This window comes from Python bivittatus, unplaced genomic scaffold (assembly GCF_059951505.1).
Source record: "Python bivittatus isolate LINGU-HERP-01145 unplaced genomic scaffold, Pbiv_v1 ctg000020_np1212, whole genome shotgun sequence".
In the NCBI taxonomy this organism is placed as follows: Eukaryota; Metazoa; Chordata; class Lepidosauria; order Squamata; family Pythonidae; genus Python; species Python bivittatus.
The window spans coordinates 124,322,165-124,348,317 of NW_028277030.1; positions in this window are offsets into that span (position 1 = coordinate 124,322,165).

Here is a 26,153-nt window from a genome sequence, read left to right on the forward strand (position 1 = left end):
ATACTGAGCGTACAATCCATCTTAAAATATTACTTCTTTACTTTTATGGTCTTGCCCTCAGGCAACATTTGCAATTTTGCAAGTGTTAACAAGGAAGAATGGAAGCAGTAAAAGGAGGCTCACTCAGCAAAGGTGCTGCCAAAAGCTCATACGTGTCTCTTTCTGCTTTCCCATGTTGTTACAAAGTCTTTCCTTGCAACGACAGGCTATCCGTAATGTTTATTATTGATCTAATTTACATCCCACCTTTTTTGCATAAGAGCTTAATGCAGCGTATATAGTACTTTCTCCTCCTGTTTTTGCCCACAACAACAAGGTAGGTTGGGGTGAGAGAGTGATGGGACCAAAGTCACCCCATGATTTCCTGTGGCTGCGGGTGGGCTAGAACTTAGGTTTCCATGCCCTTAGTTCAGCACTTTAACCTCTACACCACATTGGCTCTCATGTCTAGGTTGATAAAATAAAATATGTGAGAGCTTCCTTAACCATCCAATCTAGCAAAGTTCTTTTTATTTACAATTTATTTACATTTAGCCTCATCTATGCATCTTTAGAAGATACAGAAGATCTGCAGAAAATGGTAGAGTCTGGCATAGACTGTTTCTTGAGAGATTGTATCTAAAGTGATTCTGTAGTACTTGGCTGTAAACTGGAATTACTCGAGAAATGTCTTCACTGCCCACCTCAGATTGATAATTGGGTTAGTTCTTTGTAAATGCAACACAATGTTTCTGTCTTATAAAGCTCCTGCCTCTTTTCTTGGATCTTATTTTTAATCTTATTTTCTTTTCTGGCATTTAACAATATTTGTCATTTCAGCAAGTGAGAAAGTTAATGATACACAATTTTTCAGCGAAAGTCTGGGATGGTTTAAAATTATCTTCCTGCAAAAACAAATGCGGTGTCTCCTTCCCCCTCCCTAAGTAAGGCAAGGAAGCAAGCTAGAGGAGAGCAAACAAGGTTGGACAATGCAGCTAAATAAATAAAAATGGGATGTTCTTGGACTCTCCTTTTCCTCTTTTTTAGTAATCTTTTTCTAAATTTTGATGTTTTATGTATTTATATGTATTTATGGTTTTAATGTTTTGTGTGAGTTGCCCAGAGTCCCCCATTGTGGGGAGATGGGTGGGGGAGAAAATAAATAAATAAATAAATAAATAAATAAAAAAAATGTTAATAAGCTTTTCCTAAGGGCTTGAGAGACACAAACGGCAAGATAAGTTTATTTGTTAGTGGTTTTTCCTTTCTTCCCAAGATCATTGGCAAGCCAGAAGATCTCACATGGTTCTAAGCAGTAATGACTGTAAGGTCAGCAGTAGTTTGATTAGCTTCCTGTTTGCTGAAGAGCTCGCCTTTACATTATGTCTGAGCTGGCAATCCATAAAACATGGTCTAAGGATCTAGACTGAGGCACCAGATTGGTGTTATTGTAGACATTAGGGGATTGCTTTGGAGAAGGCAATCATTCTTTCTATCTATCTCAGGCTAGGGTGAAGCACTCTCAGTTCAAGAACAATAATGTATTAAGATGCATATTCTTGACCCCAGCCAGAGCCTGGAGAAGAGAATTTCAAAGTTCTTTCTCTTGCTGGCTAGAATTTGGACCATGGAGATTGCTAACACAAGGTACGGTGATGATTCTCAACTTGGGTGGCTTTAAAATGGAACTGGGAAACCTCCCAGACAGGGAGAAGGCAGAATGCCTTTCATAGGAGCAGCTGAAGAAGACCCAGGGCTTGACAGGAGGAAAGTCTGCCAATTCTTCCACATCTAATGGCCCATAACTTTCTTCCTGATATGTTTTCTCCTGCAAAACCCATTCCTGCTAGCAGCGGTATACAAATGTGATTATTAAGTGGCTATGGCACTTATTTTGCCTAATGGAAAGGCTGGCCCTGGCCTCTCAGGACCAATTGCTGAACATGCTATTTGACCTTAGGAGCATCATGGTTGGATAGTGTGGGTAATAGGATAGTAGACTAGATGGATCTTTCTTCTAATCAAATAGGATTTTAAAAAGCTGCTCTTATATTCAGAAGATATTTGATGTAAGCATAGCCAGATGGAATTTTAACATTACCAATAATAGAGTTTCACTGATACAGTATGGTATGTTTTTACCACCTGTAATAAATAATACATGGGAGATAGATAGGTCTCTGTTACATTTGTCAATGATTATGGTTATACTAAGAAAGAGTATAATTGCCTCCTAGTTGTTGGTTTCTTGGTGTTCTCTCAGTTTGCTTTCTTTATACAGACATTTCATTATGAGGCTAGGTAACATCATCAGTGTAGTTTGCTGGCTGTTTATATATGATAGCTTGCCCTACCAGACTTGATGGGGGTACTGTTTCTTCCTTGATTGTTCCTGCATATCTGGATGTTGGTTAATAGATGTGTGGTGAGGAAGGATATGCTTAAGGCTGTTTGGCCTTTTTCTTGATCTTTGGTTACTTCCTTTTTTGAATGGTTTATTTTTAGAGCTTATCTCAATGTGTCTGTTAATGACTGATTTATCAGAGAGCCAAACCTCTAGGATTTTGAAGTGCATTTCTGGATAAGGAGGAACCAGCACCAGATAAGCAGGAACAATCAAAGAAGAAACAATACCTCAATCAAGGCTGGTAGGACAAGTTACCACATATAAACAGCCAGCAAACTTCACCCCCCCAAGTACTGATGATGTTACCTAGCCTGGTAATATCTGCAAGAAGAAAAGCAAGAGAATTTCATAGCAGGCAAAGAGAAATAGTTGACATATTGTATGTTGTTAGAACAAGAACATGGAAAACATAAGATGAAGTCAAAAGAACAACTGACTGAGGAAGGATTTAGTTTTCAGTGTATGATAAAATGGGCTAAGAAATTTGGACATAATATACTGATGGAACAATGGGAAAATATGTGGCTGAAAGTTCTGAAATTTACATTATGTTATAACTTAAAAGAGAATGTTTATAAAATGATGTACTATTGGTACATGACTCCAGAAAAAAGTATCTAGAATGTATAAAGTTACTTCAAATTTATGTTGGAAATGTGTAAAACATGAAGGATCATTTTATCATGCCTGGTAGACTTGCAAAAAAGGCAGAAAAATTTGGGTACAAATACACACAGTGATACACACTGTTAAAGACCAATATTCAACTGAAACCAGAGCTTTTCTTGCTGGGACTAATGGACAAACAACTAGAAAAGACTTACAGATGATTGTTTTTGTACATAGTAATTGCAGTGAGATTATTATATGCACAAAGATGGAAATACCTGCAGTGGAGGAGTAGTTGGTGAAGATGGCAGAGATGGCAGAATTGACCTATTTAATTGGAGAAAAGATAACTACATTTGTTAATGAGTGGAAACCCTTTATGGACTTTTTGCTGAAAAATGGAAAGAAATGTACTTGTGATTTATAGGTTTGACTATTAGAAAGGGTAGATTATGGAAAGAAGGGAGTTATGGTGTAACCTGAGAGAGAGAGAGAGAGAGAGAGAGAGAGAGAGAGAGGAGAGAGGGGATAAGATTTGAATGCATTTATAACTGCTGTAAAGAAGATCAGAAGTCATTTCTTTATACTTGTCTATCTTTTCTCTTTCACTTTTGTCTCTTTCATTTCTTTATTCTTTTCTCACCACTTTTCTTTGACTTTATTTTCTTTTTCTCTTAAATGTTTTTATTCTGTAAAAAATCTTTAATAAAAATTAATAAGAAAAAAGAAAAACAAGAGAATTTCATGGCTGAATGGAGGAATCTTGGCTTTAACTCAGGTCTCTATCCTTACTAGCAAAAGAGGAGGATGTGACAAGAAAACAAAAAAGAATGCTGATAAAGATATGAGAAGGCACTAAATCAAGATAGGGGGAATAAGGTGTAGTAAAATAGACATTTATGCTACGTGGGACTGAAGCAAGCAGTAGGTGGGCCTAGTTCCTTTTCCCCAATATTCTTCTCTTCTTGTCAATTCCCTGTTTTTCTATCTTTCTCCTTCTGACATCTTATTTCAGTGTGTCTGTTATCTCCAGCCTCATTCAGTAGGCTAGAAGAAATGGTTTTTGCCAGCAGTTCAAACAGGACTATGTACAGATGGCTTCTGGAATTAGGCTGGGAGGGGGCTAATAAAATTAGGGCAAGGGCTTAATGGGCCCCTTGGGCCATAAGCTGTCCACTTCAGCATTCAAAGGGCATGAGTTTGTGGAATGAAGAAGAAGGAGCGATGAGGAAGAATTGGAGACTGCTCAAATGGGAAGATGGCTCTAGGAATTTATATGGAATATTTATTTACTTATTTACTTATTGCATTTATTTCCCACCGCAATCAGTTTAACTGTCGGCATCTTCCATGATAGATGAATGAATATGCAGAAAGGCGAAATACAGTGACCACAGAACTAGGCTAGCGAAGATGGATGGCTCAGCAAAGCTCTGAAAAGATGAGAGCTGCTGACATCAGCAAAAGTGAACATCAATTTGGCAATTACTTACTTGGAATGCTGGCTGTGGCCTGAAAGCCCTGAGTGCTTTCTTTAAAGCTCCCCAAAAGTTGCTGCTGAATTATAATTTTTACTACGACAAAAGGGCAAAAGCATTCCGTGCATGGTGCGTAATGTTTTTTTTATATTTAATGAGTCCACTATAATTTTAATTATGTTAAATTAAACTGAAGTTAGTATTTGTGTTGGCTCTCCTCACTTCCTGGAGTATATATAGCTCTTGGCAAGTCTCTCAAAGGTGTGTGTGTCCCCAAGGCCCTCAAAGGTTGCACCCCTGGTATCAAAAGGCAAGGGCAGAAATTCCTCTTCCCTTTTTCGAACACTGCAGTTTACGAGTTCTGTACCACGAATGGCCACACCAGAGGCTGGAGAAATGGAAGGCATTTCCATCTGACATTTGCCACAACCTATCACTGGCTTCCCAACTTCCTTCACATTTGCTGCAATCTTCCCTTTAAAATGCTCCATGGCATTGCTCCTGCCACTTTCTCATTCCTCCTACTCTCATTTTCATTTTCTCTGTTTTGAAAAAAACAAAACAAAACAATCACAAGAAAATGTATGTATTTCAACAATTTATATAGCTGCCCATCTCTCTGAGTTGACTCTAGGAAGTGTACAAAAGTTAAAATCAAGAAAAAACAATAGTACAATTTATAAACTGCTTTGGGAGCTGCACTGGTTGCTGGTGTGTTTCCAGGTGCAGTTCAAGGTGCTGGTTGTCACCTTTAAAGCCCTTCACTGTTGGGACAAGGTTACCTTAGGGACCATCTTTTCTCAGTTGTATCTACCCGTCCCATCCGGTCCGGCAGGTTGGGCATGCTTTGGGTCCCGTCAGCCAAGGAATGTTGGCTGGCAGGGACCAGGAGACGTGCCTTTTCTGCTGTGGCGCCTGCCCTCTGGAACATCCTCCCTCCTGAGATTAGGATGGCCCCGACCCTTTTGGCTTTTCAGAAGGCCTTGAAGACCTGGCTTTATGCCTGGGCCTTTCATGGTTGTGTTGATACTGATGGTTTTTTAAGATCTCTTGGCTGCATTTATATTATATTTAATTTTTGTACTGTTTTAATGTTGATTGTTTTTATTGTTGTCAGTTGCCCAGAGTCACTGGTCTGAGATGGGCAGCTATATAAATTGAATAAACAAACAAACAAACAAACAAACAAACAAATAAATAAAGTCATATACAAAAAATGAAATATTTTTCTCTCTCTTTCTTTCTCTTCCTCTCTCACTTACTATAAAAACTGCTTCTCTGCCCTTATTGCATCCATAGAATGCCATCCATCACATCAATATTTAGACAAGCCCAGACCCTCTTGGGGAAGGATGGGCTGGAAGATCCACAGAGACCCACAAAGTGACTGCTGTGATCATTTAGCTGGGCATTTTCTGGAAACTGAAAGAGCCCAAGGAGGTGGCAGGGTAGCATCTTCTGAGATTGTCTTGGAGTCCTTGGATCTCAAAGAAATAGTTAGAACTTTTTATGATGCTCGTTTTGCAAACCCTGAGTCTGGAAAATAGTTCACTGCATGAGGGGAAGACGACAAATACCTTGAAAGAGGTACCGGTTCACTCCCGCCTTAAGAGGAATGCCTTTGATTCTGTAACCTGGGAAAACGATTGTCTTCATCTTCCTATCTCTAACCTTTTCTTTTGGGGGGAAGGTTGTGGGAAGGCAATTACAGAGAACTCTGGGAGAAGCAGATTATCTAGAATCCGGACAGTCTGGGTTCAGGATCAGGTATGAAAAGAAATGCAGTGATTGTTGTTTTGGATGACTGTGGCAGGACTTGGATGCAGGAGTGTATCCATACTTATCTGTTGGATCTCTCAGTGGCTTTTGATTCTGTTGACCATGATATTCTTCTGGATCACCTCTGAAGGTTACGAGTGGGGGGACTTGGTTTGATGGTGGTTCCACCCTTTCCAGTCATGACTATGGACTATGGACTCCCCTGCTTTGTTTGAATGAAGCCACTGGGTGAATTCATCCATTGGTTTGGGGTAAGATATTATCAATATTTATTTATTATTTATTTATTTATTTATTCGGCTTGTATGCCGCCCATCTCCCCCATGGGTGACTCTGGGCGGCTCACAGTAAAAAAGAAAAAAACACAATTCTCTCCAAGATGGCTAAAAACTATAAATAATTAAAAAACATATTAAAAATGCCCTAAAAAAACCTCCTCTAATTTTGGCCCTATAAAAACCTATAAGATGCTGGGGGGGGGGGGCAACCCATCATCCCACCAGCCATCTCCACAGGTGTGGGCCCCCCTCTGGCCCCCAGGCCTTCTGGCAAAGCCAGGATTTAATACCTTTCCTGAAGGCCATGAGGGAGGGGGCACACCGGACCTCAGGAGGAAGGATGTTCCATAGGGCGGGCGCTGCAGCAGAAAAGGCTCTCTGCCTAGACCCCACCAATCGAAATTCCCTGACCAGTGGGGTCTGCAACCTGCCCCTTCTGCTGGACCGAGTGGGACGGGCTGAAGTGACCAGGGCGAGGTGGTTCCTCAGATAACCTGTAAAATTCACTTTACATAGGGCTGCTCTTCAGGATGTCTCATATGCTGATGATAACCATCTATATACCTCTTTCCCAAGCAGACTTGATGAGGCAGTGAAAGTCCTAATCCAGGATCTGGAGCCTGTAATTGTTTGAACTGGAGGGTGAGAAATAGCTCATTTTCAACTCAAGCAAGACAGAGTGGATGCTGAAGTCTGCTGACTCAGGAGCTGTATTGCCTTTGACTCTTGATGGCATTGTACTAGCTCTAAAAGAAGAGGTATGCAATTTGGGAGATCTTCTTGGACCTGTTGCTCCTGCTGGAAGAGCAGGTAGAAGGCATGGCCAGGAAGAGGTTCTGAGTACAATCACCTATGCCCTTCTCACCTCTTAAGTACAGTTGTAATTCACTTTACATAGGGCTGCTCTTCAGGATGTCTCAGAAAGTCCAGCTGGTGCAGAACACGGCTCCCCTCTGATAATAGGCCAGACCTATTATTATCATAGTCTACTGATATTACAGAAGCTACAGTAGCTATCAGTATGTTTGCAAGTGCAGATCAAGGAGCTGAATAGCACCTATAAAACCTGACTTAGTGTGGGGCTTGGATAGCTTTGAGACTGCCTGTTAAATATAGAATCTACCCACTTAATATGTGCAAATGGAGTGTGCCTGCTGAGGATGAAGCACCATCTATTGTATTTATTACATTGATTGATTATGTTCTAAGTATTACTGTATTGTTATGTATTATTACGATGTATATTGCTTTACATCTCTCAGAGGCTACTGCAATTAAAGTGGTCCAGAAGGTTCATTAATAAATAAATACACTTTTAAAATGTCCTGATGCATGCATTTTTGCAAGCAGTTTCCTTTTAGATAATGCTTTTAGTGTTTATTTTACAAATATGTGCAGTTTTATGCATACCTTTTCCTAGTACATATTTCAGTTCCGTTTTTGTTAGAACTGTGTCACAAAATTCTGAGAAGGGGAAATATCAAGCAATATCTGGGTTACATTTTGCATATCAATATAGAAAGAATGAATTTGATAAGTTCTTATCCAAATGTGAAGCCAACAAAATGGTTTCCCTTCTCTTTCACTGTGATATATCCTTTGCACATTGTTTCTCATTCATATCCTTATTATTTATTCATTGTTAGATTTATCTGGTGATAGCATATGGCGGTGAAAGCTGGATACTGAGAAAAAGTAAGAGAAAGACAGACATTTTTGAATTATCATTATGGAGACAGCTATTAACAGTATCATGGATTGGGGAAAAAAAGCAGTCAGTTCTAGACCAAATAAAAGCAGTCAACTACCTTGAGACTACGCAATCAACAAGAGACTACACACTTTGGGCTTGTAATGTGAGTGGCTGATGGACTAGAAAACATTATTACGCCTGGCAAAATTGAAGGAAGCAGAACAAGGAAAGGCAAGATGTAAGGTAGATGGATGGGAGCAAAGAGATTGCTAGAATGCCCTTGGAAGAGCTATGAATTATTACTGGAGACAGATTAAAATGGCAATCATTTGTCCACACAGTCACCAGGAGTTGACCCTGACACAATGACACCTCATTAACTGATGGATTTTGATTTTGCCTTCTAGGAGCTCAAGGGGTCATCTGTAGTAATCCCTCCTCTAATTTTTTCTTCATAACAACATTTCTGAGGGGTATTATTTAGCTCAGCGATAGCGGGTGGTCCAAAAACAGTGAGGTACTGTGGACTTGAACTGGCTCTCCCTTAATTAAATGTCTTAAGCACTACTGTATAATGGTTTAAATCAAATACTGTATACTGAATACACATGACCTTCACCCATTTATTTACTTGAAAGGGTGCATAGTGCTTTACAGAGTAAAGAGAACAGGTTTCTGCCTTAAGGACTTTGCAATCTAAAGAAGTGATAAAGAACAGAAGAACCATGAAGCAATATTTCAAAGATTACAAGAGGGAAACTAGAACATGGTTGGTATTTACCTTGGTAACTTTGTCAGTATATTAATTTGCCATTTACACTGCACTGGACTGATTGATTGATTGTTTTACTAAATTTGTATGCCACCCATCTCCCCCAGCGGCATACACATTTAATAAATAAATAAACAAATTCATAATCCTTAGCTTCTTATATACTAGACGATTGTGGCCAAGTTCATGGGGTTTATACCATTGTTTCCCTTTGTGAGTCTATCATGTCAATTTCATCTCATTTATCACTCACCATTCATTCATTTTCAATTAAACACTGAATCTATGTGTTGTTTTAGATTGGGATTAATGTCCAGTGTTTAGGGGGATGTCTATGAGACCTTGGTCACCTATGAGACCTTAATAAGGGGAAAAATAAAAGGCAAATCTATGGGATATGATTTCCTAAGAGCCTGATACAGGAGCAGAGTTTGAAGCACAAGAAAGCCATTTGGTGGTGCTAATGTTACAAAGTAGGAGGCTCTTTCTGCCTTTGCTCGCTGCCTTTGCTTACAGACCACGGACAGATGAGATGACAACAAGAAGTATAAATTATAGCAGTGGCCAACTGGTAAACAAGAAAATCGGTGTAAATCAGTTGTTTCAAATCTTCCTGCTAAACTCCATGTATCCACTGCACAACTGCTGTGTCTTGGCAGGAAGTGAATCCTATAAATCTTGAAGGGAAGTTCTTGCTAACTGAAGTTTAGTTTCAAATGGTTTGATGGGCAGACTCTTGGAAGCTCTCGTAGATGATTGTACCTTAAGGAAAAGGATCAGGACTGGTATCTGAATTCTGCATTCCCACTGCAGTGACATGACAAAGCCTGGGCCTGGAATCCAAGTTGTGAGAAAAGATGAATACCAAGGCAGAGGACTCAAGTGGCTAGCACTTAAAAAAAACAAAACAAAAGCAGAATATTACAAAATTAAAAAGCACATTAAGATCCTTGAACCTTTTTGGTTATTTGGATGTACTCTCTCAGCTTATCCTAAAGAAAGTGAAGGAATTGAGCTTTTCATTTTTCTTTCTCTGGTGGATTGTTGATCATGAAATTATTCATTAAACTCACATGCAACACCTGGTGAGGATTAAGTGCAAGACACTGAAATGACCTTCTTCTCTTTTTCTTTGAGAGGAAAGAGGAAGGTTGGGAGGGACAGCAAGATGTTTTAAAAAGAGAAAGGATGTAAAGCACCTGTTCACCATAAAACAGAAGCACGTTCCAAAAATAATGAAATGGAATTACGTGGAATAATTAAAATCAGCTTTGTTGCTAATAGCCAGCTTATTAGTGCACGGACACTAAAAGCCTATTGCGTGATAGGATGTAACAGTTGAAAAATGTATCCATCTCAAGAAATTCAGTCCAGTGCAGCTACCTGTATTTTGTATGGAGAATCTTAAAAGGATGTTTCCACACAGCTCTAATCAGATTGTATGGTTTTTTCAAATTATGTTCACCAAACTACAAAAGCAACATTGAGAAAATAAAATTTCATTATGTTACTCCATATGTAAAATAGGGAATTTTTATAACTTGTCTTCTAAAATAGGCTAAAAATGGTACTCATTTTACAAATGCTTCATGAGTAGACTATGCTCTTGAGTTACTACTACTTTATTCAGTTTATGTCCTGCCTTTCTACCCATAGAGAATTCAAGGTATATTTTTGGTTAGTTCTAATAAAGGCATTATCTTGTTGATGTTTAGAGCCAGTGTGAAGTAGTGAGGTGGTTAAGTGTTGGATTAGGATACGGGAGGTCCAACTCCACTAGCAGCCTTGGAAACTGACTGATTAACTTTGGACCAATCACTTTCTCTCAGACTAACCTACCTCATAGAGTTATTGTTCTGGGATAAAATGAAAGGGAATCCTCCTCTGTCACACTGAGCTCCTGGAAAAAAGGAAGGAAGGAAGGAAGGCAGGAAGGAAGGAAGGAAGGCAGGAAGGAGCAGCAAATAGAACCACAGCATTATCCAGGTAATTGGAGGCACGGAAAATGGACCTTCTGTGGATTCTGGCTTTCTTTAATGTTGTATATGTAGCACAGCCCAGACTGGAGTTCCATCTGTGGTCTTGGAAGAAGAGTTGAAATAGGATGGTGACTCTTGGGAACTGCTACAGATGCAGAAAATCCATTTAAGGATGGAACAACACTCTTCAGAAGCTTCTCCAAAATTATTATTATGATTATCCTAACCTTTTTATATATAACTCAAGGTGGCGAACACACCTAATACTCTCACCTCCTATTTTCCTCACAGCAACAATCCTGTGAGGTGGGATGGGCTGAAAGAAAATGGCTGGCCCAAACATCTAGTAGAGGCATAATTTCATGCTCCCCAGGATAAGTGTTTGTTTTTCCTCATTTGCATCCATCTACATCCAATCCATCCCTTCTGCCTCTATCTTCTCTGCTTTTCCTGTGATGGGTCCTTGAATGATCTGCTGCTTGAAAGTGAAAATAGCTCTTCTAAAGGACCCTAGCAACGGTAGCCTTAGATAATTGAAGGCATTTCCCAAGGAGTAACAAACCAGAATTCATGCAAGGTTATATGAAAGACTGATCACCAAGTACTGAAAGTGTTTGGTTACAGTTATTACACTACAAATGATGCCACTAATTACTGGATATAATGGGCAATTACTCTTTCATCCTGGTATATTGCATGTTGGATGGCTTTATCGATGAAATAAAGGAAACAAGCACAAAACCAGTGGTGTTGTCTGTTCCCTTAGACCTCTTTAATATGCCAGTAGGACCAACATGGAGCTCTAATAAGATTCAGTGACAAATTATGCCAAATGCCAAAAGGGAGCGAATGCTTTTTGAGAAAACGATGTGTGGTTTGCAGCGTCTTGATCTTGCCTCTACTTCACAAGCATTCAAAGTGTATCTTGAACATACATTTTACAGTCGTCCTCTATACCAGCTAACTGCCAAAATAGCTGCTGACGCTGTAAAACCATTTCCGAAAGAAAAATAAAAACGGAAATAAAATATAAGTTCAGTTAACTGGGAACGGATGTATACTACTAAATGCATGTTGTTATTGTATTTCACACAATAACTACATGTATGATACATATGGAATATGTAGTCCACAAAGCCCAAAGTTCTGCTAAATGTTCTGCAAACATTTTTTTTTTTAAATATCAAAGGGGTATTATATATTCCCACTGTGCTCCATTGAGCCCAAGTTTGGGCACACTTATTATTTGAAATACAATACCCAGTGAGGTCCATATCCTTCTTTTGCCCCTTAGGAAAACGTTCAGACTAGTTCCCTTGGGCCATATTCCAAGTCCCACAAAGTGTTCCAAATGTGATCCTACACCACAAGGCTGGCATCATGTCAGGCCCAGCCCAAAGAACTCCTGGAGACCATGCAGGTTCAATCAGCAAGGTTTATTTGCCAGCACCTGTTTACAGAAATCTTTTCAGACTGACCAGCAGTTCCCAGGCACAACTCTCTGCTATCTTCTGGAATGTTTAGGGATGCGCCAGCTTTCTCCGCTTATCTCCAGGGCGTTGCTCTGGAGACGAGAGCACCGTTTTCACCCCCCTTCCTCCATTCCAGTCCATCACACATCAGCAGGACTAAATCCAGTGCCTGGATCACATTTTTACATATCAGACTAAACTGCTTTTCTCCTGGCAGGTCTAACCTCCCACATCCTTTCTGACAATTTTGCTTCATTTTCGGCCACAACCCAAAATGCAACTCTTGTGTTTCTTCTTTAATTCTAGTGCTCACGCCAGGGCAGGAGCGGGCAGTAGAGCCAACCAAGAGGTGCGTTAAGGACATTGATATTCAATCAGATCTGATGTCCCTTCCTAAAGACATATTTCTAAGTAGCCCTCATACCCCTGCCAGACCTGCCAGATATTTAAACCAAAGCACAGTTATTAAACTCAGGAGGGCCCTAACCTTGGTATGGTTCAGTATGCTTTCATCAGTGGTTTTAGTGGGGAGATCTAAGGGCATTTCTTTCAAATTCAGACTACACCCTTCTGGAGAAGGAGCCATTGAAATCTTCAGACTTATTTTATTATACTGCTTGTTTTCTGCTGACACCCATCGTGAGCTGTTAACCCCACATTTAAGCAAATTCTCTGGTCATTCTGATCAAGTTATTTACAATTCTTAGTCTTGAACTGAAACAATTTTATTTCTTTAAGCATGGCCACTTCAGTATTTATATATGGTATCATAGTCTTCATATAGCAATTCTTTGTGTTACCACAATATATTACTTTTTTGAAATATTTTTCAGACTTTTGGTTACTTTCTCACCAAACAAGTGAAAGTTCTCTTTTTATTTCAAATGAACTCTGTTTCCTCAACATTCTTTAGTGCAGTGTTTTTCAAACTTGGCAACTTGAGGATGTGTGGACTTCAAGTCCCAAAATTCCCCAGCCAGCATGGCTTCAAGTTGCTGAATTTGAAAAACACTGCTTTAATGCAAGTCGTGAATAACCTTCATACTGAAACCAATGGTGACCCAGTTCATTAGATCCCATAGTAAGCTTCTCAAGTGAAGTAAATTGTCTTGCTGTGAGGCTAATCCACAGAAGAGATTAGCCCTGTATCTTAAGGGAACATCATCAAATGGGCTCTTTGGGGGGTATATGTTGGCCCTTGAACCTGACAGAGAGACACAAAGAAGATAGCACTATTGACTTCTCTCTATTCCTGGTTATTACTTCCCCATGCAAAAGACCAGCAGCAACCTTGACTCTTATTTTGGATGTATCCTATCCAACCACAAAATGTGGTGAATGTGGTGGTCCATCTTCTAATTTGGGGCAGCAGTTTTAGCACGGTGACAGCAATGCTATGATTTGCTTCCCTATCGAATTCAAAGAGCTGGTTTTCATGTATAAATGCCTACATAGCTCAGTTTTCTAAAGGATCACCTCTCATGGCAAGTTTCAGCCTGTCTGGGATTTCTTTTTAGGAAAGAAATGTTGAAGTTTCCCACCCCATATCAAGTGAAGAGATTGGGAGCCCAATGATGCATCTTCTCAGGGATATCTTCCATGCTTTGGGACACATTGCCACCTGAGATATAGAGTGCCCCTCCCCCCAGCCTTTAGGAACAGTCTTAAGACCTTGTTATCATAGGATCGTAATAAGCCTGTTTTAGTTGGCTTTTCTTTTTCTTTGTATGCAACATGTTTATTTGGGTATTATTGCTATGATATCTCTCTCTTATCCCAGGACTTCCATATTCAGGGATAATTTATGCATTTACTTACAAGAAGTATTACTCCATCTCCCATTTTGTTCGTTCTATTTCATTTGAACAATAAAATATTTTGAGTCCTATGTTATAATCATGACTCACCCCACCAGGTTTCCATGGTGTCCAGTAGATGATATAGACAAATGGAATGGGGGCAATTTGTTTGATTAGCTTTACTCATTTTTCCATGCCTCTGCTTCTGTGCTTCGCAATAGTGAGTCTCCCATCACCATCTCTCTTCTTTTCTTCAGTGGAGAGGTTTTGTTTTGATGATTCCTATGGACTGGTGGGTCCTATCCATTGGTTAGGAGAGATTGGATGATAGCACTATCTCAGGTGGTTAGAGCTCAGGTGCAGCTTCAAACTGATTGATTAGTTGCACTATCATGGACCTCTTCCTTGTTTATCGGTGTGTTTGCATCACTAAACCCCTATCTGTAGACCTTACTTCCAAGTAGTCTTACCCATATATACCAGGGCTTCTTTCTAGCTCTGAAACATGGATGTGGGAGTGGTAGGGAGTGGAAGATGCCATTTCACCTTCCCACATGCTGCTTTTCCACTTCTGTATGACACCTGCTGTGGAGAAATAGCAAAGGGAGAATTATGGTCATCACCTCCAAGGCAGCAAGATGGCCACCGTGGGAATTCTGACCCTGCAGACCTGATCTAGCAGGGCTCCATTCACATTAAAGTGAAATTGTCTTCACTGTCTGCTTTATTGGGATCTGCTAGTAACTTGCTTTGGAAGAGACAGGTCTGCTACTTCTGTATGGAAATTCTACCCTGAGAGATATTTCAAATTATTCTTTGATTGCAAACTTGATCTCAGCACCACAGGCAAACGCACCCACTCTGAAGTCACATAATTCCTGAAATGTGCAGAACAACCACCTCATGCGTATTCTATGTTTGCCTTATTACTACTAATGGAACTTGAAACTGTGCACCCAGAGGCAGGGAAACACACTCACAGTCTCTGTTCATTTAACTCACAGTGACATTGCCTTTGAGCACCCAGCATTGTTTTATTAATGGCTACTGCATTCCTTTCCAGCAGGGAGGGAGAAACTCTTTCAGAATTTAATATATTTAATTGCAATGACTAAAACGTTAAGGATCTGGGTATATGCCATTTTTGTCTCTCATGTTCCATCTCTGATTCTCCCTCTTTTCTGCTTTCTCCCACCAACTGCCATGTCCTACTGTTACAGGAAGAAAATGTATAAAAATACAGAAGGTTACATTTAATTGCTGACAGTAAGCAAAAACCTTTGGGTATTGCTGGAATAGAAGTCTCCATGGGCATGGATCTGATAAAAAAGTTGAGCTCTAATTAGCAAAGATGTTGAATTATATTTATTCATGACATTATACATCTTTAATATAGTTAAGAAGAAGTAGTGTTCACTCAGAAACAGTTTAACCCTTATCCAGCTGGAAGTTTCTCTTGAAACTTGACTTCATGTCCTTTGTTTTCTAGTGGATTCCAGGCTGACATTTGGGAGATTACATCGGTGTGGAAAAGTGGTGCTGGAAAAGCAACTACAGGGGATTTTAGAGGAGGGGGAATACGTGGTAGGGGAGTGGTGTACGCCCCTTCTCCACTAGAAATGGTGTCTGTTATGGAGCACTGCAGCAGAGAGAAGACATCTCTATTTGGCCAATGCTAAACTTGGCTGCACTGTGCTAATGTTATAGTTGGCCCTAAGAGAAAGAATTCTCAGTAGCCTCCAATAGCCAGAATTCCAGGTGGGAGGATTTGACAGAAAACAGTGACCATGGAACTAGTTTCACATTCTTATGTGTGCTGCTTAAAGATGCTTGAAGGTTCAGAAAAGCATACACAAAGTCTTACCCCAAGCTGAAGAGAAAAACAAGACAGACTGACTCAGGAAATTTTGCCACTGATCTGAAATCAAGACGCGGAGAAAAAAGTCAAGTAATGGAGAAGGATAAGCTATACAGTGGTCCCTCGGGTCACGAACGCTTCTGTTCACGAACAATTCGGTTCACGAACAGCACCGTTCACAAAATTTTGCTTCCGTTCGTGAACTCCACATTGGGTGACGAACAGGATCCGCGGCCATTTTCCCTGCTGTGACACGTGGTCGTGGCTTCCTGTAGGGAGGGGGACTCTCCCTCCAAACAATAACCGCCTCCCCACCCGCCTTCCTGTCCTCCATGCCAGAAGTCGCCTCGAGCAAGGTTAGCGTTCTCTCTCTTCATACTGTACTGTACTGTACTTTGTTTCATATTTTTGTGGTTTAAAAAAAATACATATGGTTCAGAACTGATTAACCGTATTTACATTGAACCTTATGGGAAAATTTGATTCGGGTTGCAACCAATTTGGGTTGCGACCAGAGTCGCAGAACGAATTAAGTTCGTGACCCGAGGTACCACTGTATTTGGGTCAGGTAATTTGCGGGACTGCCTCTGCCTGAAGGTATCTGCCCATCCTACTAGGTCAGATAGAGTGGGGGTGCTCCAGGTCCCCTCCCTTAAATGTTGCCTCCTGATGGGGCCGTGGAAGTGTCCCTTCTTGGTGGCCGCTCCAGCCATTTGGAATAGCCTCCTACTTGAGATTATCTTAATTGCTAGACCTGCGCTATTTGGCAGAACAGTTCCAATACAAGTGAGGACAAGCTTTACAGAATAAGACATTTCTGTGTGGATTGTTTTCCTGCATACATTCAAAATACAGTTTCTTATCAACTGAGGGTTAATGGAAGTCTAGGGTCTTCAGAATTATTTTACTGTAACTGTCTTTCTTATAATCACTCTGTGTGTGTGTGTGGGTAGGAGGGCTTGTTGCTTCATTTAGACTGAAGTAAATGAGATAATTAAGTATAATGCAAATGTGGTACAAATTCAATAATCACATATTTCCATCGTAAATGTGTAATTAAGTAATTATCACCACCAATTAGCCATTACTAAATAAGAATGGTGTCATAAAAGCCTAATTAAACTTAAAAGTATCCGTGGTATACCACAGGATAGTTAATCATTTTTAAAAGCTTGTTATCTCACCTGATGTTGTTCCTCCACACTCCCCATCAGCTTTTTTTAAGGGAAAATTAAACTGCAAGAGTTTGTACTTGTAAAATTCCTCATACACAAAGAAGAGATGACGAGCTGCTCTCTTCCCAATATTGTCACACTCTTTGTAGATTTAGAAATAACAACAGTTTATTTTTTCTTTCCTATTACCTTGTGAAGCTATCTTCACGGATCCTGCTGAAGCCAATTATTGCTGCTGAAATTGTTAATTAAATGTTGCCTTTATGAATGCAGCATTTTACAAAGGACAAAAAGACAAAAAGACAGATCTCTGCTCCAAGAGGCTTACAATCTGAAAAATGACACGCAGATGACAACATAGGAAACCGAAAGAAAATGAGGCAGAGGAAAATAAAGAGAAACATACATGGTTATCATAATTACATATTCTTAGTCTTAGTTACAATAAAATAAAAAAATGGTAGATACGCCTCCTGGAATATCTCTTTGCCCCTCTCCTTCCATGCCAGTGCAGAATTGTCCTGAATTTATATCTGGGAGATGAATGTGGAATGCTGCCCAGGATAAAAGTTTGAGGCGAGAGGGAATTTCAAGAAGAAACGTGGTAAGAAAGGGATTCCCCATTGTAAGATGTGCTGTATCTTCCAGGTTTCCTTATGATAGAAAAAGGAATGCTGGACTGAAAGTACCTATGGCTACAGTCTCATATCTTACTTTTCCCTTAATCCCACTGCGTACATCTCTGATTTTCCTGCATGTCCCTGAAACATAAACAGGCCATTGTATGCAGGCAGGCATTTAGGTATTTCGTTTATTTGTGTTTTGTTTCAACATTCATTTTCCACTTTCCTTCCAGACAGAATGAGTGGATGCGAAACTCTTCTCACTCATTTTCATCCTCAAAACAATTACATCTGATTTAATTTAGACTGAGATTTGAGGATTACATCAATGTCAATTGGTGAGCTTCACATTCAAGTGAGAATTTGAACTCAGGCATCTACAGTCTTAGGGCACAGCTGCACTTGTCATTTAAGATGCTCCTCTCCTGTGCTTATGTTGGCTTGACTATAAGCTCTCTTAAGAAAATCCTGTCTGGGTTAAGATACTTGGGCAACAGGTTGCAAGACATGGAGTCCAGACAGCAGGCTATCACATCCTACAATTGGAGAAGTCCCTTCCTTCAATGCCCTCGCATCATTCTCCTTCAGGAAAGTGATTGCCAACATTATATATAACATGCATACATGCATACACACATACACACACAGAGAGAAAATTAGATTTATTTATATAGAGTTAAAGCATTAAAAAGCACATATATGAAGGCACAGAAAGCAACTTTTTTAAAAAAAACCTTTTCTTACTGTCCTGTTGCTTGCAATGTCTATTAGAGGTAACTTTACCATGAATGTTATAAAAGCACAATGGTTATAATACTTGCCTTGTAAACAGAATGTTGCTGATTCAAAATCTGGCAAAACACTTTTTAAAAATTTACAGTTTTTCTGTTCATGAGCTTCATACTTTTCCCCGAGCTGTTTAAAATGAGTGCACTATTACATGATTTTTCCAGAAAAATTATTAAAAGATACATTGCTTGACTTACTTAAAAGAAACAGGGAAAAGTAGGAAGCCCAGGCAAAGAAAAATAATAATTAAAAAAAAAATTCTGCCAGGTTTTGAACCAGCAGCCTTCTTGTTACAAAGCAAATATTAAAGCCATTGTACTATTACAGCATTTGTGATAAAGATAGCTCTAAAAGATATTAGAAACCATGGTAAGAGTTGACTCAGAGAATGTTCCTGCCTCTGAAGTAGCCACTGGACTGCTGGGGCTGACCTGCAACAAATTGTAGCATGTTAATGGACAGAAGCACTTGAGGTGACATAACATGGAAAAGGATACCTTGAAAGTTGAGCAGAAACATGTGTTCTGAAGACCATTTGATAGTAAATGGGAGATTAATAGAGGACAATGTCCTCTACTGCTAATCTGTTCTGGTGACAGGGCAGCCAGGCAGTGTGGACACTTTACATTGTCACTGTATATGTAAATGTGTATTTGGAATATTTATACCTAGTCTTTAATACATTCCATTATAACATTTTTTTTCTTCTTGCATATTAAAATAAAAGAGGATAGACTGACTGTTTTTATGAAGCTGTTAAAGCTGCCATTATATGTATATTATTATGATGGATTGTTTTTAATTGTGTTACCTGCCTACAGTTGCTGTTTGCAAGATGGGCAGACATATAAATTGACATAAATAAATAAAGGGATGCAGACAAAATTGATTAGGGAATAGGTTTTAATATCAAAGATAGGATAAATGTGTAAAAATCCCATGAAACTTCAAACAAAAATTATAGCTTCAGAAAAACAGCATTACCATTAGAAGGAGTAGGAAAAGAAGAGATATTTGAAGGACATTTTTCAATCTACATGAAAAAAAGATAAATTTCCAGGAAATTGGCACAGAGTTTATCCATGGTTGAGTTTGCAGTAATAAAGTCAGTGAAGAAACAAGCTGGGGTGATTTACAAGATGTAAGTGTCTGTAAAATTTACAAACTGGTTGTATAAAATGTCATCTTTTATGATGCATTCTGCTCAGGCAGCATACATAAAGGGTACTGTGATAGGAAATTGAAAGAAATGTCTGCCCTTTGATATTCTTTCTTGAACACACTGCACCAGAGGTTTTGCTTGAAAGCCTATAGAAACCAAGAATTCTACCTTGTTTTAGACACCGGTTTCAAAATCAACAGGCGATTTACGTTGTGACTGGATTGCAAACAGTGAGCTGGGGTGGTTGAGCTTGTGACCTACTTGTGTTTCATGGGAAAACAATGGTGAGCCCAAAGGCCCTACTTCTAGTTAAGATTGCCTGTTAGCTTTTACAATTAATCGCCTGTTCCAGCACTGTTACTTTCAGTTAAAGTCCATCAGGGTAATTACCTTGAATGAGTTGGGAATATAGCAGAGTTACCCATTGATCCACCCACAGAGGAGGCCTCCCATTGTTGAGCATCAGTTATGGATTGACACCATCTATATTGTTGCCAAGACAACTGCTTGGAACAAGTCCAGGAAGTTATGAGGAACTGAGCTCAAGTTGAAGATTTTTCCTTTACTTTCCTAAAATACAAAACACAGAAGAGATGAGGGGGAGTAATACACTATGGTGTGTCACATGATTATTTCAGGAAATGCTAGGGAAGAAGTATTTATTTTTAAAAGAGCTTCTAGCTGTGGTAGACATACCAGGCTTTTAAAAAGTGTTTTTTAAAAAAATATTTATTAAACTTTAAAAATGTAACTAACATTTTTAGAAAAAACATAGTTGACTCCAATTTGATGGCACATAATCAATCAATCAGTGGTAAAAACAACAACAGCCAGTACTAATATGGAGAAAAAAATGAAGGAAAAAATATACATGCCCTAGAGGAGGAGTTTTCTAACTTTTTCAGGCTGTGGAACTTGTTGGTTAAAAAAAAAATCCCACCTCCTGGAGCTCCTCATTAAGAGGTTAAGCTTTAGTGATAGAACATAAGTTGTGTTCAGGTATTTTGTTTTTGCCCTTAGTCTCTCATAGAACCGCATCAAGTTGTCATTGGAACCCTAGGACTCCCCAGAACAGTTTAAAACAAAAAAGAAAAAAAAAAACTAAAAAAAAAAAAATCTGAAAAAACCCAAATTGCAGGTAAATGACTAAACAAAACTAAAACACGCACACATAAACAGACCTAAATTACATCTAATGTCAATTTTCTGATTTTATTTCTTTAAATTAGAACATTTAAGGAAAGAAAAAATATCAGGGCATTGAAATTATATGACTTTCTTTAATGTCATCATTATGACTGAATTTGGGGCCATACATTAAACCTAGACTATGTAGAATCCTATTGTCCACCCTTGCCTCTGCTTCAGTACAAAGATAATTCAAAGATTAGATTTCATTTAGCCATCTCTTAGAATCTGGAACTCAACACTCTTGTATGAATATATCATCACCTTTTATTGCAACTGTTCAAGCTCAAGCTGAATTAATCATTTTGTTATAGTTGTTATAGATGGAAAGATTCTAGATTTGGGGGATATAGTTTAACAAGACTACTCTTGTTATACTAACATCTTTAACTCTTAACTTCCTTCCAAGATTTTCATTTAGGCTTTTTAAAACTTCAATAAAGGTCGAAGAGATCTCTCTACCACCTTGGAAATTTCAGAAAACAAGTGCAACCTTCTTCTGATTTGTATCCAAAGAAATCCAAATGCTACCCAGGCTTAGCTCCAGCTCATATTAATCCCACCATGGATTTACTGGCAGTGAAACATCCAAAATGCTATATTTGTGCTACTTTGGAGCATATAGGTGAAATGTCCTGATGTCAGGGAGAGGATTATTCATCTGCCACTGAGGCTGATTTTGGCTGGAATGGAGTTCTCTTTGTTCACTTATTAAAAATACAAAAGCCTAGTTGTAGTCACTCACAGACTGATCATGATAAGGTATACTGGTTTGCTGTTTCCATCTGTAAAACTAACAATTCTTCTAAGAATGATTGTCCTTTTGTGTCCATTTTCCCCAATTTGCTTAATTCATAATTTGCTGTCCAATGAAAATAACATAAGACATTTAAGTTTTAAAAAAGAAATATAATTACTAAAAGCTTGGTGCCTTTTTCAAGTACTTTGATTTTAAGTTACTGGGTGTCTCACCCATTGGGATCCACCACCACCACAATGTCACACACGCAGAACAAATCTTTACACACATAATCACCGGAGTTCATTTTAGGAACCTGGGAAAGTACACCCATAATTCTGAAATGACAAAACTATGTTAGTGACAAAGGTTAATACAAAACAATATGATATTTACTCTAAAGCCATTTGATTGGCAAGGACAAAGTTGCAACGTCTTGTTTTTTTTCTGGATGGATTTATTGTTTTCTGAATCTGATAAGCTGCTATTGGGTTAAAAGTGCCATCCTTGTAGTACTTAATTAAAAAAAAACCCTCATTATCCAAAAGCTACAGATTTTAAACATTATTTTAACCCAAATGGATGTAGGCTATATGAAGAGTAGATGGTGGCTTGGGCTGTGTTTCTGAAGGACCTTGTGATGTTTGTCCTGGTGCTTGATCTGTAACCCATTAATGTGAGAGGGAATAGGATTTTCCCTGCTCCCCCATTTCTCCTTGGGCTCCACCTTTCCTTTAATAACCTTCTTAAACCTTGAGGCATGTTGGACTGTAATTCCCATAATCAAGTCAGCATGGTAGATGGTAAGAGCTGTATCACAATATTGTCATAGAATGTCAGTTTATGGAAGGCTGTGATTGCAAAATAAGAATAAGAGAGCAAGGAGCCAAATGTTTTTTCTTAAAAGTCAAGCTAATACTATAGATGCAGATAGTCCTTCATCCTTTCCATCTACAATTTTAAAATTTAATCCCTTATATTGGAACTAGTCAAACCAAAGAGCTGGTGTAGAATGTAACATGTTTGTATAATAGTAGATGGTCTGAATGCCCGGTTCCTACAAGCAGTTCCATTTGCATCAATCTGCATTATTTTCAATTTCAATATTTCAATATTTTAAGGGTGCTCCATGCAAAGCGTATTTCAGTAAGCTAAATGGCATGTGCCCAGGATATAGATCAGTGAGGCAAGAACAGCTTTCTCTAGATAAGACAGTAGAAAGAACTGTAACAAATGGTCAGAAGTACTCTTGGCCACAGATGCCAGCTGCGTACACATGTTAACTACTAAATTCAGGAGAATTCCCACATGGTGTAATTCTCTTCAAATGTAATTCTATCCAGAGTCATTTGTGTACAGGTAGCCCTCGCTGAACTACCACAACTGGGAACAGAGTTTAGGTTGCTGAGCAATGCAGTTGTTAAGCAAATTATCATATGACTGGACCTGATTTTATGGCCTTTTTTGCGGCTGTTGTTAAGCAAATTGGCCATTCCCCGTTGATTTTGCTTGCCAGAAGCTGGCTGGGAAGGTTGCAAATGGTGATCACGTGACCCCAGGATGCTGTAAACATCATAAGTGTGAGCTGGTTGCCAAGTGCCCAGATTGTGATCACGTGACCGTGGGGGCACTGTGATGGTTGTAACTTTGGGCACTGGTCGTAAGTCACTTTTTTAGTGCTGTTGTAACTTTGAACAGTTGCTAAATGAACGGTTGTTAAGCAAGGTCTACCTGTACCTCTGCCTATGGCAGGTGTTCTTTGCTGTGTCTGGATTATGTTTCAACATATTTTCTTCCATCCTTTTCAGAACTGTTCTTGGGCATCTATTCAAAATGTATATTGCTTTTGGAGGATAAGAGTTAACCAATGGTTTAAAAGATGGGATTTAATCCAAATCTCTGGATATTACTGTTAGATAACTTGAACCTTGATATATCCCTAACCTTGACGCATCACCAGTGCCATGGCATGGAACAGAAAGTCTCCAGCAATATCTTCTGAATCTTTCCTTCCAGAAAGGAATCAAACCACCACAATACTATGCCCCCTAAAGTTCTAGAAAGATCACAAGTGCTCAGACGTGGCCTGCTGACCTGCTTGCAATTGGATCTCAATTCATCTTTAGACTCTGTCTGCAAAATGTATGAGCAATTCTGTATTTAATTCATTAACATATTGAAGAACTCAGGACTTAAGGCCCAGTGGAATTCAATTTGTTATCACTCTTTTGTCTTCCAGTCTGGTTGTTAATGCTGACTGGTGTAGTCGCTCATAAATTTACCCCAACTGAGTTGTAAAAGCATTATTTTGTTAATATCTACCTTGCTTACCTTCAAATAAGTATGTGCTTTGATTTCAGAGAGGCCTGGTCCATAGCTGAAATCCATAAAATAGAGCTACATTATCATTTTGTCAGAAATTGAGAAGGAAAAAATACGATATTCAGGCCATAAAAATGGTTGACATTTGTTTGCTCAGTGCTGACAAGGAAAAATATATAATTTGAAAGTGCTGTATACAATTTGAAAATCAAATAGCATAGGAGAGAGACTGTGCTTTAGTTAACCATATTATTCTGCATTATTTTTTAGAAATTCATATATCTACCATTTAACAAGAAGTTGGCTGCAAATATGCTAGGTTCTGTATTTCAATGTTAGCTTGAGGATCTCATAATAATGCCCATTGCTGGATCTATGTATAACAAAGGAAACAAGGGGGAAAAATCCTCTTTGTACCTCTTCCACTGGGTTGCTATGTGTAGAGTCTTTGTATATGCTAGAGGGATAGGAATTTGGGGATGGAACTTCCAGTAGTATTTTCAAGCTTAAAACATGAAGCACAGGGAAATTAGATGCAGGCAAAATTGGGAAATTTTCTTATTGTTCTGCTTCTTTTTAACAGAATGATATTTACTGCTCTAGTTTTTCTCTTGTTTCAAAATGAATACACTCTAGCAATACAGTATTTTACTAACCTAATTACACTGGCCAGAAATGCTCACACAAATCCCAGTTACACAATCAGCACCTTACAAAGAAATGCCATCCCCCCTGGATGTTGCTGTGCTAATCTGATGTAAAAACGTCATTTTCATCCTATTTTTGTTACTACTAGAGATGAATGAGCTCCTTTGTTAACTTGGAAATAAGAAAAAAATGGTGTTTTTTCCTAAGCTGGTGCAAAGTTCTAAAAAATGTCTTTGTGGAGCTCTTGGTGCTCTCTGAGCTTAGCTGTTTGCTTGCAGACGTTTCAGTGGCCAACTAGGTAACGTCAGTGACCAAGTGATGATGTTACCTAGCTGGGTATTAAAACATCAGTTCAAACCTGAGCTATGGATATTCTCTTCTATTGAAGCTTCCATCTTCCCCTTAAACATTTTCCTTTTATTTTATTTAGATGGCAGATGGCAGGTTAGGAGCAGGAACAGTGGCAGGAAACAATTGGCTGGATTCATAGTTGGCTAACATGTAAACTATGATTTCAACTATAATGGTTGGGTTCACACAAAATACTTATCCAAAACCAAACAATCCAGCTATGGCTTAGTATGACATATGAACCCAGAAGTGTTTCTCATTGCTCATCATCTAAGTATTGACTTATTTGATCTTACTTAGCCTATGGAATCAATCAGCTTCATTACAGAACATAGTTGCTAGAGACTAATTTCCATGGCTAAAAAGCTTTGAAAAAGTTGCAAGATTTTGAAGTTTTGATGCTCTCAGGGATGGGCTGGTAGTGGGAGAGAAAGAGAACCTACAGGAGAGGGAAGAAATAACAAAAACTAAATCATGCACAATTCAGTTTGTAAATGAAATTTTTGGCAGGGTTAATGTTAATTTTAGGGCTATCAAATATTGGCTGCAAAACTCAAAGCAGCCACTAGATGGCAGAAACGAGATACTAAGTTGTGGTGTTTTGGGATTTTTGCAGCCCAGCTAGAATAGCTCTGTTTAGCATAAACTAATACATTGCAAACAATTGGTTGGAGAAATGGTTACTCTCTTGCAAAGCTTACCACTATCCACTCTGCTTTTATATAAATATATATTTGAAAAATGTGGGCACAGGAATATATAAAGCACCCCTCGCTTGGATTCGTTTTATTTATTTATTTTTTTAAACACAATGCTTTCTGAAAATGCCTCTTCTCTTTGGGAAGCAATTTTGAGGAATTATGGATTCTTAGGAAATCATCCATTTGCTTGCCATAAAATGTTATGAAAGCATTTCTTTCTAGATACAATCTAATTGAGGGGTTTTTAAGGTTTTGGTTTAGACACAGTCAGTGTGAAGAAAGGTTTCATTTACTGAACAGCAAATTTCTACAGTAAGCAAAATTCTGCCTTCTGGCAAAAAGGACTTGATTG